The sequence below is a fragment of the Ipomoea triloba genome, chromosome 5, assembly GCF_003576645.1.
Source record: "Ipomoea triloba cultivar NCNSP0323 chromosome 5, ASM357664v1".
NCBI lineage: Eukaryota > Viridiplantae > Streptophyta > Magnoliopsida > Solanales > Convolvulaceae > Ipomoea > Ipomoea triloba.
Genome location: NC_044920.1, coordinates 20,241,383 through 20,257,532, shown reverse-complemented (window position 1 = coordinate 20,257,532; position 16,150 = coordinate 20,241,383).

Here is a 16,150-nt window from a genome sequence, read left to right as displayed (position 1 = left end):
TTTTATTATACAGATATTGATAAATATTATATAATTTTTTTTTCTTGCATGAAAAGATATTCTTATTTTAAAATTTTACATTGATATTTGAGTTTTGTTTCATAATCTACTTTGGTGATATTTTAAACTTTCAGTAACACTTGTGTGACGCCATCTCATGGGTCTCAATCCGTAAGACATGTCGGATCTTTTGATTAATGTATTAGGTCTTTGACTTTGTTAATTAAAGATCCGACCCGTTTCACGGATTGAGACCCATGAGACGGTTTCACACAAGTTTTGGCCTTAAACTTTTGTTTGTTATCAATTATCATAAATAGTAAATAGATGTTTGGGGACCATTTAGTTTTGCTTCTAAATATTTTCCAACCCATAAATGTAGCACAATCAAAATCTCTCTAGATCATCATTTAAATAATAGGTCAATAATAGACTTTGTGGTTCAATATTGGTAGATCTATGATACGTTTTTAACTAAGTTATTGAAAGTTTATTTCTTTTAGTTCTATTATCTCTTATTCTTCTTTATTTTAAATTGATAGATCTCAAGAGGATGTTGATGGGGGTTTTATGGCAGCGAAGAATGGTTTGTCCCGATGTATGAATGATGTCCACCTTGCAGAAGCGATTGCTATAAAAGAGGCCTTATCATGGGCTAAGGATATGAGTTATATGAGAGTTAAAGTCTTCACTGATTGTCAGATGGTTTGCAAGATATTGGAGTGTTCAATTGTGGATTACTCGTTTGCAGGTTGCGTTATTAATGATTGTCAAAAATTACAACGACACTTTGAAGTAGTGTCTATTCAGTTTATTTCTAAATCAGTGAACAAAGTTGCTCATGCGTTAGCTAGAGCTGCCCGTTCTCAAACTGGTCCGCTTATTTGGATTTCTTCTATTCCGCCTTGTATTGCCCGTTTGATTTAATGAAATGCATCATTTTGTTTTCAAAAAAAAAGAAACATTATATTTAAATGTGAGACATTTATCCATTAACATTATATTTTTTTCAAACTCCGCAAATGTAAGTTCGTTCAATTAGTTCATTTTTATGTTATTTTTTCTTCAGTTATGTTATTAACCTAAATTAATTTGTTTTAGGCTCATAATATTTAAATAATAAGTATTATTTTAGATTTGAAATTTTTTATAATTTATGGTATTTTATAAAATTTGTGTAAAGCATTTGTACTACAAAATTTTTAAATTAAAGCAATAATACTTATATTTGTCATTAGCAGAATGCTAAAATCATGATAATGATATATTTACCTTTCACATTTTTTAAACATTGAAAATCAACATCATTTATGTAGAGAGGAATTTATATATAGTAGTAATAATATCGTAGTTATTTTTAGAAGTTAGATGAAATAAACAAATTAACATGCAACAATTTTTTTTTCCGCGAACTTTTGACATGCAACAATGATTCAATATGTATATATGTATAATAGTTATTATTTTTTCTTTTTAGNTAGTAGTAATAATATCGTAGTTATTTTTAGAAGTTAGATGAAATAAACAAATTAACATGCAACAATTTTTTTTTCCGCGAACTTTTGACATGCAACAATGATTCAATATGTATATATGTATAATAGTTATTATTTTTTCTTTTTAGCAATATATATATATATATATATATATATATATATATATATTCTCTTTAAAAGTTTGTAATGAGAACTTTTGAATGATATATTTTTTATATATTAATTTTATTTGTATAAAAAAAAATTGAGCTTAAGTTGAAAAAGATTATACATAATATTAGTTTAGTGTATCTTAAAGTAGACCATGATTCATCGTATAATAAATATTTTGTTATTATTTAATTAGGTAAAAATGATTGTAATTTCAAATTTCAAAACAGAAGTATGTTTTATGATGGCGGGAAAAATAACACTTCTGTTTATATATATATATATATATATATATATATATATATATATATATATATATATATATATATATCGTGAGAGGAATTTTTTTTAATATTATAATAAGAGAAATTTAATTACGTACATCAACATAATATAGTAATATTTTTTTGAATACTATAATATACAACATATAATAATTTGATTGTTTACGGATATAAAATAAAAAAATACGCAAGATTAATTTTTTTTGAACCATAATTGAATTGCATGGTATAATAACTATAATTTTGGTTAATAATTATTACTTTCTGTGTGACTATTTTGTTAATATATTTACATAAATAAGGAATGATAAGGAATGGAATGGAATAAAATATTCCATTACTTTCCATTCATATTTTGTTAATATATGTACATAAATAAGGAATGATAAGGAAGGACATTATTTACAACTTGCTGTATTCCTTAAATTTAATTTTAAGGCAATTGAATTGCGTAATATTAAATGGAAGCTAAATGGAAGTTGAATTGCGTATTCCTCAAATCTTCTATTTATATATTTTATTTTGTTTAAATAGAAATAAAATATTGGATTTAATTTTGTTAAATTTTTTAATATTATGTTGACTGATTTTGCTTTTTGACTAAAATGAGCGGGAAAGTTAGTACTTCTGTTTTAATATATATAATTTAAAATTTTAATATATATATAGATATAGATTACCAAAACTAAGTAGTGGAAGTCTTTCACTAGTTGTTATGAGCAACTTATCTTTCAATATTTAAGGTTGATAGATATTATTCATTATTAAAATATTATTGAAAAACATATGGCATATACACAAAGGAAGTTCCAACAGAACCTTCAATATATAATTCTCATTGAAATATTTTAAATACAGAGTATAATATAATATAATAAATATTTACTTCCAACAATTACAAATTTTTAATTAAAATAGAATTGAAAGAGCTGTAGAGACTAGAGAATACAAACATACTATGTATAATTGGGACAGTAGAAGAGGTATTTCATAGGGCTAAATAGGCAAGCCACTAAAATTAATCAAACACCCTCTCTGCTATGGCCTCCAGGCATATTTCACAGTCATCCTTCAACAAATCTAAAGATTTAAGGAATTTGGCAAAAACCCAGACATTTGGATGACTCAAACTAAGAAGGGGCAAAGATTCAAACTTGTAATGGTTATAATTGTGGATGTCTTGCCATCTCATAAATAGCTAGCTCTTGATATCGGACATGGCTGTCTCCGGCGGAAAGCGAGAAGAAGCCGACGACGGTGGAGCGGCTGACGGATGGACCTTCTTAAATATCAGAGGAAAACAACCGGCGGAAGAAGGGTTTCCGGCAGAGCGATTTTGAGCAGTGGCAGAGTTTTCCGTGGTCTTCTTCATCTTCTGTTTATGAAGCTTCCTCATCACATAGGCTTCTGCAAGAGCGGCGCTGGGGGTCGACATGGCTTTCGTGACGCTTCTTCAATTGGAGGGAACAAATATGTGCTACTTTCTTCTTTGTTTTTGTGTTTGGAAATGTAGAGGTGGGGTGGGTATTTATAGGCTGAAATTTTACTTGACGGATACGCTTACGCGTTCGATTACGCATGGTGTTTAGCGGTTTCATTTGATGTCAAAGAAAATTTTTAGTTTGGCGCTAATAATTCCGCTTTATTTATTTGTATTTTTTAAAGCAAACTATTACAGCCCCTTTGATTAGAAGGAACTAAAATTTCAAAGTCCACCTAATTTTGAAGTATCACACTTGTGTAAGAAAGTCTGATTTTTATTTGTGAGATAGGACGAGTCGAGTCAAATTGGGTCAATATGCAAATATAATATTTATACTAGAAAATGTAATACTAATTAGGAATAAAATGTTTATTATTTATGAGAGAAAGCGTAATACTTTTAAGGACAAATGTAATCCTTTTACATTTTGATTTAAAAATATTACTTTTTTCATTAAAAGTATTGTATTTTTTTCCTTATACGTAATCATTACTTATAAGGAAAAAATATAATATTTTTTTTGAAAGGAAATATAATATTTTTTATGAAATAAGAAATATTCTTACATCAAACTGTAAAAGTACATTTTTTCTTCAAAAACATTATATTTTTTCATATAAGTAATAAATATTTTTTTCATGATTTAATATTACATTTAATTTTGACCAAACCGTCTCACAGACAAAAATCCGTGAGACAGTCTCACAAAAGTTTTTGTCAATTCAAAAAAGCAAGCAAATTCATTTGTTTAGTTTGCGAGACAGAATTAGAATCTTATATTTTTTATTGTAATTTCTATTCCACGGGTTTTGGGAAGAAAAAAGATACTTGACAAAACCAAATATTGGAATTGAAATTTTTAGTAATTTTAGAGTCAATTACATTTTTTGTCCTAAATATATAGGTGACAATCCACTTTTAATCATTTTTTATTAGAACATCCTCATTTGATCCTATTATTATTTTGACAATGACCATTTTTAGTCTACCATCAATAAAATCGTTGAAATATCGTTAAATACATAGACATTTCAATCTTTGTTATACAAAGTAGGTTGAACCGCTATATTGTTTATGTTTTTTTTAACACATCCATAATTAAAGACCGAAATGTCCTTGTATTTAATGATATTTAAACTGTTTTGTTGATAAAGGACCAAAATTGATCATGTCACAATAATAATAGGATCAATGTGGATGTTCTGATAAAAAAAAAATGACTTAAAGTGGATTATCACCTATAAATTTAGGACCAAAAATGAAATTAACTCGTAATTTTATTCCTACAAACAAAACACTAGAATTTAAATTCTACTTTATTCTCATATTATTCCTTTCCTATTGAATTGCAATCCATTTCCTTCTAATTCTCTCCTTGCAGCCAAACGACTTGTTAAAGAAAAATTCCTCATAACTAGAATATGTCACGTGTTATTTGTTCACATAAAATATATATTCTGTATGCGTACTATGACTCTATTTGGCAGAGCTTATTTAGGAGCTGATAGTATATTTTAAGGTACTAATAAGTTATAAGATTTGTTTGGTAATGTTCCTAAAATAAGAGCTTATTTTGAAAAGCTACTTTAAATAGCTTTTTAACTTTTTCCATCTTTTCCAAAAAAAAAAAAAAAAAAAAACTTTTTCCATCTTTTATCCTTATTATTTTAAATAAATGACATCTTTTTACTCCTCCTAATTAAAATCCTTTTGGCATTTTCTCTTCAATATGCTTGGTTGTAATTTCAATTTGACATTTGTGTGTTTGAACATTAATTTTTGTATGAACTAATTTTATGAAGTATAAATATTTTGTTTTACTTTATATATTTTCAAACATATGTTCTTACTTCATATATTATTAAAATATATTAGTTTCATTATTTTATATTTAAATATGTAAACAAACCTATTTAAATTGAAGATGACATTTTAGTCGTTTTACATTTATCAACTTATCAAAAGGTTAATTTTACCAAATAATTTTAAACATAATAACTCTTCGATTTTAGATTATAGCTTTTCACCTTTTTTTAGTTACATTTTCAGCTAGGTTTGTGAAACATAGCCTATAGCTAAATAGGTGCTTTGCGATCCCACGGTTATGTTCTCTTCTCTGGTCTCTTGATGAGTCTTGAAGGAATCCAGCTGCAACAAGAGATTGTTGTCTTCTCTTCATTATCATCACCATAACCACCACATACAACGTTCTTCTTTTGTTGCATCATTTCTGATTCTTCCATCTTCTGCTTATGAAGCTTTTTCATTACACATATTTCAGCAATGCTAGGTCCAACTGTTGCCATTTTACTGTCTCAAAGCTCAACCACCTTAATAATATTGCGAAAGATTATACTTCTACTCTCAAGTAAAAAAGAAATAAAAAGGAAAAAATATTTGTGTGGAAATAGAAGGAATAAAAGGTTGAGATAATTGGATTTTGATGTAGAGACTTGTAACTTTAAAGATAGCTATTTATAACGCTCATATGGTCATATGTTTAACTATATTTTTTACTTGAGGGTCAAGGAAACGTTGGGGTTTAAGCAGTACTTGAGGATCAAGGAAAAGTTGGTAGAGTCAAGCATTGAGTCGCCCACCAGGGAGAAGGCAAGGGCCTACCCAGCAGCAATACTTTGACCAGCTCTAATTATTTCTAGCTAACATTTACACTTTATTGGAGAAAGTGTTTAGTCACTCTTAAGAAAGATTTATGATCTAAATTAAAATTTGTGAATGAAGTAACCATTCACATTATATTATTAGATATAATTATACACTAGTACACAACATTATATATATTTCCTTTGTCCATTTTCTTCGTTTTTCTTCTTCAAAATTTATTATGATTTTTATATTTAACACTAAGTTTCATATATTTTCTAAATATATAAATTTTGCATACTAACACTATTAAAAATAAAAAGCCAACCGTTAATAACTTGAGTTAAACATCGTTACCTAAAACTTATGCATAAAATGTGATGGATAGTATAATAGACAGACTAAATGGACTAGTCCAAGAAAATAACTAGATAAAGTAAGCCTAGAAGGGAGGCCCAATACGAGATAACAAATTAAAGGAGTTTTGATAGGATCAAGGATTGGACCTATCTTGTATAGGGCCATCACTCCAAATATAATTAGGACTCTTTCTATTTCTTGTAAAGCTATGCTCTTATCCCAATAAAAACTTATCTTCTAAATATTTTCTCATATACTCGTTGTGTTGCCCAGTTGTTGACTTCTCAAAAGTCATAAAACCAACATTCGCGTCGTCCGTGGGGATCGAAAAGAAAAGTTACTTTCGTTCCCCAAACTTGAGATACAAATCCCAAAATCCTAGATCGTGGTGACCACACAATGACATACCCAAACTGACTGTACAGTTTAGTTACTTTCGTTCCCTAAACCTGAGATACCGCTCTGGCAAACTAGCTTCCGATCGCGGGGACTACAAGTAGAGGAGTATAATAAGGAAGGTTCTCGGGAGGGAATGTTTGAAAGTAGTGGTGAGACCCCTGGACATGGTCAAGAGAATCGATACCGAGAAGCTGCGAAGCTAGCTAAAGAAGTAAAGGACCTCTAGTGTATGATTAAGGGTGGATAGGACCAGTCGATCGTTAGATCTATATTGTCCACCAGCCAATTCTCTCCAAAGAAATCCAACAATACCGTGCACCCAGGGACTTTAAATGCCCATCAATGCCTACACATGATGGGACAAATGACCCAAGTGATCACTTGGTAGGTTTCCAAGCTAATATGATGGTGATTGGAGTAGAGGACACCATGTATTGTTGTGCTTTCTTTTCGACACTTAGGGGATAGCGCAACACTGGTTCTTGTCGTTGCCACCTTGATCGATCAACTGCCTTGAGACCTTAGCTAAACAGGTCGTGACACACTTCATGGGAAGCATAAAAGGCTAAGAAACACTATATGATTTTAGCTTTTGTGTAATAAGGAGAGAGAAAAACGTTGAAGGATTCCTGAAACAATGGTGGAAAGAGGTACATATAGTAGAGGACCTAGATGACCAAACGACCCTAACATTGTTCATGGAGGCTTTGCAATTAGGGGACTTATTCACTGCTAGTCTGCAAAGGGAAACCCTCAAAACCCTATGCACAAGCCATATAACGGGATATTAATATGCAGAAACGGAGGAAGCCTTACAGTAAAAGAACAAGGGGAGGCAAAAAGACTCCGAGAGGAAACGGGAACATGTCCAAGCGACTAATCATCCAAAATGGAAAACAGACCAAGTACTGACAGAGGACCAACCCACCTCCATTACAGAGCGATCCTTGTACTTGGGTCCCGACTAGTGTACGTGATACGATCACCTCGCCCCACATCAACAACGGACCTATTGCCAACACCTCCCTTATAGCTAGGTAACTAACCGCAGCGTGTCCAACTAGCCAGTAGCCACTAGGAGGCCTAAATATTATTGTTACCATAGGAGCTCGGGGCACACCATCGAAGAATGTACCACCTTGCAAAAGGATATTGAAAGCCTCATCCAAAGAGGGCAGCCCGACCACTGGCCCCAACCAATAGCTACAGTCACCCTAGCTCCTAGCCAAGGATCACACCCCTACTGACCCTAGGAAAAAACCCCTCCATAAACTCCCAATTGGAAAGACGATGACCACGATGAACAGGAATAATGGAATTGAAAACACAAGCCCGTAATCAATTGAATGCATTTGGAATTCAAGGCGGCTCAAGAAGTTCTATCGATAGCTAAGAGAATAAACCTATATAGTTAGCTACTATTTACAATTAACTCTTATAGTATCGTAACAAAATTAGTTTGATCTAAAAAGTTATCTCGCCTACTCTTTAAATAAAGTAAATACATGAAAAAATTGCACAGTCAAACAATGAGGAGGAAAGATAGTCGGCCACATAACCCTCGGTAGTCGGCCACTCGGTCCCTAGTAGTCGGCCACATAGCCCCTAGTAGTCGATCACTCGGTCTCTGGTAGTCGGCCGCTTAGCTCTCAGTAGAAGGTCGCTTGGTCTCGAAATAGTCGGGATTAGGGGTGGGCGTTTCGGTCTTCGATTCGATTTTTTTCAGTTTTGGTTTTTCGGTTTTAAAAAAATTAAACCATTCGGTTTAACATTAGAGTTCGATTCGGTTCGGTGTTCGATTCTGTTTAAGACCCTCGGATTTCAACATTTCTTAGGCGACAAGGCGATCCAAGAGCGTTGCGACTTAACGGGGTGTCATAATAACTATGCATGAAACATCACATAACCCAAATCCAAAGCCTAATATCTATTAGAGGTGATTTATAATTTTATGTGGAATGTTTTATTTTGTGAAATAAGACATTAATCTTGTACATATTACTAGAGTAGGTGGAAGAAAATTGTTATGGTACTTGACATACAACAAAGTGACAAATTCTGATCCTTTTTTTTAAATTTTTTTTTTTTTAACTTCCGATCAGGAACTTATATGTAATCATACTTGACATACAAGAAAGTGAGAAATTCTAATCTCGAAGTATTCTTGTCAAAAATAAATAAATAAAAAATCTCTAATTATTAATTGTAAAAATTTTAGTTAGTCATTTGGCTTTTATAAATATTAATTCAAAATTGTCTACTAAAAGTAGTAATTGTAATTTGATTGCATCATTGTTATTATTCCAAACAAATTAAAATATCACATGTTTGAATCTCATTCCAAACAAGTGATTCTTAGATTTAAGCGATCCATTGGTTTGTTACAAAACTCTAAGATCTTAATAGTATTGTGAAAGATTATTCACACTGCTCAAGTAAAAAGAAAAGCAAGAGAAGAAAGAATAATAATTAGATCTTAACCTGTGTTTAATTCTAATTATAAGGAACCGATGCAACAATCTATGTTTAATTATGTGCTGGTACCGGTTCCTGGTTCGTCTGTCGATGGGGTTCCGGTATTGTTGGTGAGCAGAAATGTAAACGAACAGATGTTGAGTCTGATGAGTTGAATGATGAGAGTATGGTGATGGATTGTGAGAATGTGGTGTCAAAAAACGGCTTGGAGGCGGGTATTGCGATGCATGCCCGCCAAGAATTATGAGTCTCTTAACCTGGAATTGCCCGGGGCTTGGCAACCCGACGACAGTTCATGTTCTTGCGGACTTGATCTGCACTAAGAGGGCGAGTTTGGTTTTTCTGATTGAGACTTATCTTGTTCGAGGTAAAATGGAACCGATTCGCAAGCAGTTAGGTTTTCCTAATATGCTTGTGGTTGATGCTCAGGGTCATAGGGGTGGTTTGGCATTCTTATGGACTGATAGTATGGATGTAGAGGTAACAAGTTATTCACATAATCACACCGATGCTACTGTGACAGTTGATGTAGGTAGTCCAGTTTGGCGGTTTTACAGGATTCTATGGTTTCCTTGAGAGGGCCCGTAGACGCGGCTCATGGAATTTCCTTTGTAACCTTGCGGGTTTAAGCTCTATTTCATGGGTGGTGATGGGAGACTTCAATGACTTATTACACTAGCATGAGAAGCGAGATAGAGGACCTCATCCAAATTGGCTACTTTCGGGCTTTCAAGAGGTTGTTTTTTTTTTTTTTTTTTTTTCTGAAAAATGTGTATATTGAATAAAATCTGAAGCTGAAACCTTACAGACGCCTTAGGCCCAAAAGTGACCTAAGGCTCAAAAATGATCAATAGGGCCAAAGGCCTACAAAGCAAAAGAGCCCAAGCCCTAAACTTCCTAACTGGGCTAATATCTAGCCTAACATGAAAAAGGCCCAACTGGGTACAATACAAATGAGCCCAAAAGGCTTACTTGAACGAAAAGGCCTAAGCCCCATTCAAATAATAAATCAGCCCACCTCCACCTTAGCATTCGGCCACCTCAATTCATCATAAATCCACTCCTCCATTTAATACATGAACCATACGGCCCAATCATCTATATACCACTACTGCACTTAATTCAAGTCCACACAATTAGGCCTAACCATTTCATCCAAACTAATTTCCAGCAACTTTAAATCCAAAGCCCAAATATCAATTTAGCCACCTTAATTCACCATGAAAATCATCCAATTAACTTCATGAACCATACGGCCCATCATTTCCCATTTAGCCCATCATTTCAATTTAATCCCAAAACACGGCAAATTATTGTATGGACCATGGTCCACACAGCTGTGTGGACCATGATAAAATGTACATTTTTAATGTACTAAATGTACATTATTTTTGTACGTACATTATTTTTATGCTATAAAAATAATGTACATTCAGTACACAAATAATGTACATCTCCTAAATATAATGTACATTATTTTTATACTGAATGTACATTATTTTTATATTGAATGTGCATTATTTGATAGTATGGTCCACACAATAATGATTGCCAAAACACAATATGCCGTTTTTCCTCCTCCATTCAGCCCAATCTCAATTAGATTTAGCCATAAAATCACACGGCAAATCATCACAGCAGCAACTGCCTTCCTAATTTCCAATCACCATTTAATTTCCATATTCAACAGCTAACAAGACTGCCATATATATTACTGTATCACTCACCAAATTCCAAGATCATAAACGCAACATTGCCTCAATCATCTGCCAACCTTTCCACCAAGACCACACAGCCTATACTATAATCCATTCACTACCCTTCAATGAACAATCAAAACTCCATTCCAGTAACCAAACCACCGCCCAGATTCTAAAGCATCTCCTCCCCTCATCCACCCCTTTTCAATTTGAGCACCACCTCCTAGTGCCTCTAATAGTCCCAAACACCTGCAACTCCCTCAAAATATCCCTCCGACCACTTGCATAAAAGAGGCTGTTGCAGATTGTGGACTGGTGGACTTTTCTTTTTCGGGCTACCAATTCACTTGGGAACGCTTTCGAGGAACGGCTACAATGGTAGAGGAGAGACTAGATAGGATTCTAGTTACAGACACTTGGCTAAAATTGTTTGACGGAGCCACGGCTACTTTTGTGTCGTGTCCGTACAATGACCATTTGCCTTTAGTGTTAACGCCAGTGGCAGTATTACAACCCTCACGATGTAAGCGTTTCTGTTTTGACAACATGTGGCTACGGGAAGAGGCTTGTCGAGAAATTGTTCAGCACAATTGGTCGGAAACAGTTGGTTTGAGTGTTATGGATAGAGTTGAGGTTTGCAGTCGGGACATTTGGAGATGGGGTCAAAATTACAAGGAATTTCAGCGACGTATTGATGAGTGCAAAAGGAAAATAGATACCCTACATGCTTGTAGGGATGCTGGTGGTTTATCTGATTATAATCGTGCTGAGAGGGAGCTAATTACCTTGTTGGAACAGCAACACACTTATTGGAAACAAAGGGCAAAAGAGCACTGGTGGAGGGATAGTGACTTAAATTCGAAGTACTTCAATAATTCTATTAAATCTAGGAGGAGGAGAAATAAGATTTGTAAATTGCAAAATGAGGCAAGTGCTTGGATTGAGGACTCAGACGAAATAGGTGGTATCATGGTTGATTATTTTTCCACTTTGTTTAAAGCTGACAGTGGGGAAATGGATGAGGTACTCTCTTGCATTAATTCTTATGTGAAGCTTGTGGACAATGAGATGCTTATCAGGCCAGTCAGTATGGAGGAGGTTCGAGCAGTTGTTTTTCAAATGCATCTTGATAAGTCACCGGGGCCTGATGGGTTTGGTCCGGGATTTTATCCGCAGTTCTGGGATGTGGTAGGGGGAGATGTGACTATGTTTTGCAAACAGTTTGTTGATGCTGGTCGCCTACTGGTTAAATCGAACGACACTTTTATTGTCTTGGTTCCAAAGAAGGCCGTACCCAAAACATGAAGGATCTTCGCCCAACTGCGCTTTGTAACGTGCTATACAAGATTGCTGCGAAAGTGTGTGCAAACCGTATGAAACCTATCCTTGATGGTCTTATTTCTGCAGCGCAGAGTGCTTTTGTGTCGGGTCGTTTAATAACGAATAATATAATGTTAGCATATGAGGCTCACCATTTTCTGAAGCGTAAAACTCAAGGGAAGGTGGGTGTCGCTACTTTGAAAGTTGACATGAGTAAGACATACGATCGTGTGGAGTGGAGGTTCTTACGTGCGGTATTGCTGAAGATAGGGTTTGCCCAGAGGTGGGTGGATATTTTGTTGGAATCAGTTAATACTGTGAAGTATCATGTGCTTCATGAGAATCGTCAATTGGGTCATATATTCCTAGAAAGAGGAATTCGCCAAAGAAATCTCTATCCCCTTATCTATTTCTTCTGGTTGTAGAAGGGCTGAGCTCTTTGATCGAGGATAGAATGCGGAAGGGACTACTGCATGGGGTGAGTATTGCTTGAGGAGCACCACCTATTTCTCACCTTCTATTCGCTGACGACTGTTTTTTATTCCTCCGTGCAAATGATGTGGAAAGTACTCATATGAGGTCTATTCTTGATTTATATTCTTTAACCTCGGGTCAACGAATAAATTTTGATAAGTCCATGGTCTGTTTTAGTTCCAATGTCGCGCAGCCAGAACGAAATGCGGTGGTTTGCATTTTGGGTGTCAGTCAGGGTGACACTACGGGCAAGTATTTGGGCTTGCCTTCTTTGGTGGGCAGGATAAAATAATAACAAGATTAATTATTATTAATAAAGGCAAATTGCAAATTATTAATTCTTAACTCTTAATAATAATAATAAAAATAATAATAATAATAATAATATAATCGGATAATAACAAGAGTGATTATTATTATTAATACAGTAAATTGATTTAAAATAATAACAGGATTGATTATTATTACATTATAAAAAAGGAAATAATTCTTAATCGGTGAAAAACGGTAAATTGATTTAAAATAATAATAGGATTGATCATTATTAATAAAGGCAAATTATAAATTCTTAATTCTTAATTCTTAATAATAATAATATAATCGGATAATAACAGGATTGATTATATTATTAAAAAACGTGAAATTGCAAATTATTACGGAGTAATTCTTAATTAATTAATTAATCTATATATATATATATATATATATATATATATATATATATATATATATATATATATATATAACAATAACAATAATAATAATAATAGAAGTGCCTAACCAAGTTTTCCCCCCAAAACTTAGGGCTATTTTTGTAATATTAACAGTTGGACAAAAATGCCATTTTACAAGTATTTACACCTATAAATACACCTATGTAACTATGTTTAGGATCTTAATTCCTCCTTTCTAATTTCTCATGAGTCACCTCCTAAGCAATATTTTCCTTCTCCAAATCAATCTTCATCTTCTAAATTTGCAGATGGCCTTGAACTTCTAAACAATCTTAATCTTTTCAGCACGGATCGCACAAATCCCTCTAAGAGTATTCATTTTCTCCCGTGCAATCTTCATATTCTCCATTTGTAGATGACATTGAACTTCAAAGCAATCTTCATCATTTCAGCACTGATGCGCGCACAAATTATTCCAAGTAATATTCATCTTTTCCAATGCAATCTTCATCTTTTACATTTGCAAATGGCTTTAAACTTCAAAGCAATCTTCATCATCTCAGCACTGATCGCACAAATCATTCCAAGTAATATTCATCTTTTCCAATGCAATCTTCATCTTTTACATTTGCAAATGACTTTAGACTTCAAAGTAATCTTCATCTTCTCAACACGTACTGATCGCATAAATCCATAACTATTCTTCAATAGTACGAAAAACAACACAATATTGTTATTGAAAACACAACTATTTCAGCGGTTTTGATGAATCACAACATAATATTCTCAGTTGTGAATTTAAATTACAAATAAAAATTTCTCCGACTAAAAGGTAGTGAAAAATGAGATTAAAACAAAAAAAAAAAAACAAAAACAAAAACAAAAACAAAAACAAAAAATGTATAATTCATTTATTAATAATTGTCAGACTTAAGATTACTACCCTAATAATTATATTTATTATTCTAATTAAGCTAATAATTATGCATATTACTATACCTATATTACTATTTTCCTAATTTAACGAATTAATTGAATAGATTTAAATATAATTAAGGAATAATTATTTTGCTTATTAAAGAATTAATTGAATATATTTTAAAATGATTGCATCCTGGCAAATAAATTTAAAATAATCATACAATTGTTAAATTAATTGTAATTACCTGTAATTATAATAATAATAATTATTCTAATTATTGAATTAAAGAATTAATTGTAATAAAGCAAATAATGATCCATACTTCATACTTCATAGTACACTATTAATTATAATTATTATTCTAATTAAGTTAATAATTATACATATTACTATACATATATTACTACACACACACATAAAGGAATTAATCTAATGACAATTATAATTAAGAAATTAACAAATTAATTGTAATAAAGCTAATTATGGTTCAGACTTCATAGTACACAAATAATTATAATTATTATTCTAATTAAACTAATAATGATACATATTACTATATAGATATTACTATTTCTAAAATTAAGAAATTAATTGAATAGATTTAAATATAATTAAGGAATTGTTGCTAATTAAGTAATTAATTGAATAGATTTTAATATAAACGAATCTGGTATGGCAAATAAATTTTAAAAAAAATCCATACAATTAATTAATTAATTTTAATTAAGGAATTATTATTTTTCTAATTATGAAATTGATTGAATAGATTTTAATATGATTGACTAATAATTATTTTGTTAATTAAATCAATAATTAGACAAATTAATATACAGATATTATATATGGTAATTAATTCAATAATTGCATAAATTGCTATACATATATTACTCATTAAACCAATTTTTCACTTTTTATTTGGTTGATTTTTATATTTTCCTAATATTCTTTTTATCTAATCAATTTCAATACTACTATATAAATCATGCATTTAAAGAATTATATAACCTTATCAATTCCACATCTTCCGATTTATCTCACTATTTTAGCCACTTAATAAAAAAAAACGTACATATTAGTATATGTAATTAGTATACTATAATATTAAGAAATGAGGAATTAATTAAATTAATCTAATAATAAACCAGACCTGATTAGTGTATACATAAAATATTATTACACAATTTTACACCTTTTATTAGGTTTTTATATATGATAATTAAGTCAATAATTAGATAATTTACTATATAGATATTACTAATTACGTCATTTTCTCACACTTTATTGAGTTGCTTTATACTTTTGTATTATATATATATATACATATATATATATATATATATAAGAATTAAGGAATAATAATGAATTAATTGTAATTAATTGTAATTAAACTCTTCATGTTCCATACTACAAATTAGTATACACATAATATTAGCATGTTTTCTTTCCATTGATTAGCCTGTTTTTATAGCCTTTTTTTATACTTGTTCCATTGATTAGTATACCATTTTCTTTCCATTGATTAGCCTGTTTTTATACTTTTTCTAATATAGTTTTTAAGTAATCAATTTCAATACCATTATATAATTCATGCATTTCAGAATTATATAACCTTACCAATTTCACATCTTCCAACTATATATTATTATTTTAGCAACATAATAAAAAAATATGCACATAATGGCCCCAACTTTTGTTTTACTCAATAAAATAAATGTCTACAGTACTACATGGCAATAAGGGCACGGTTGATTTGACTGTACGAATAAATAATAATATCCTAATAATTATTATGGTAATTAAGGAATTAAT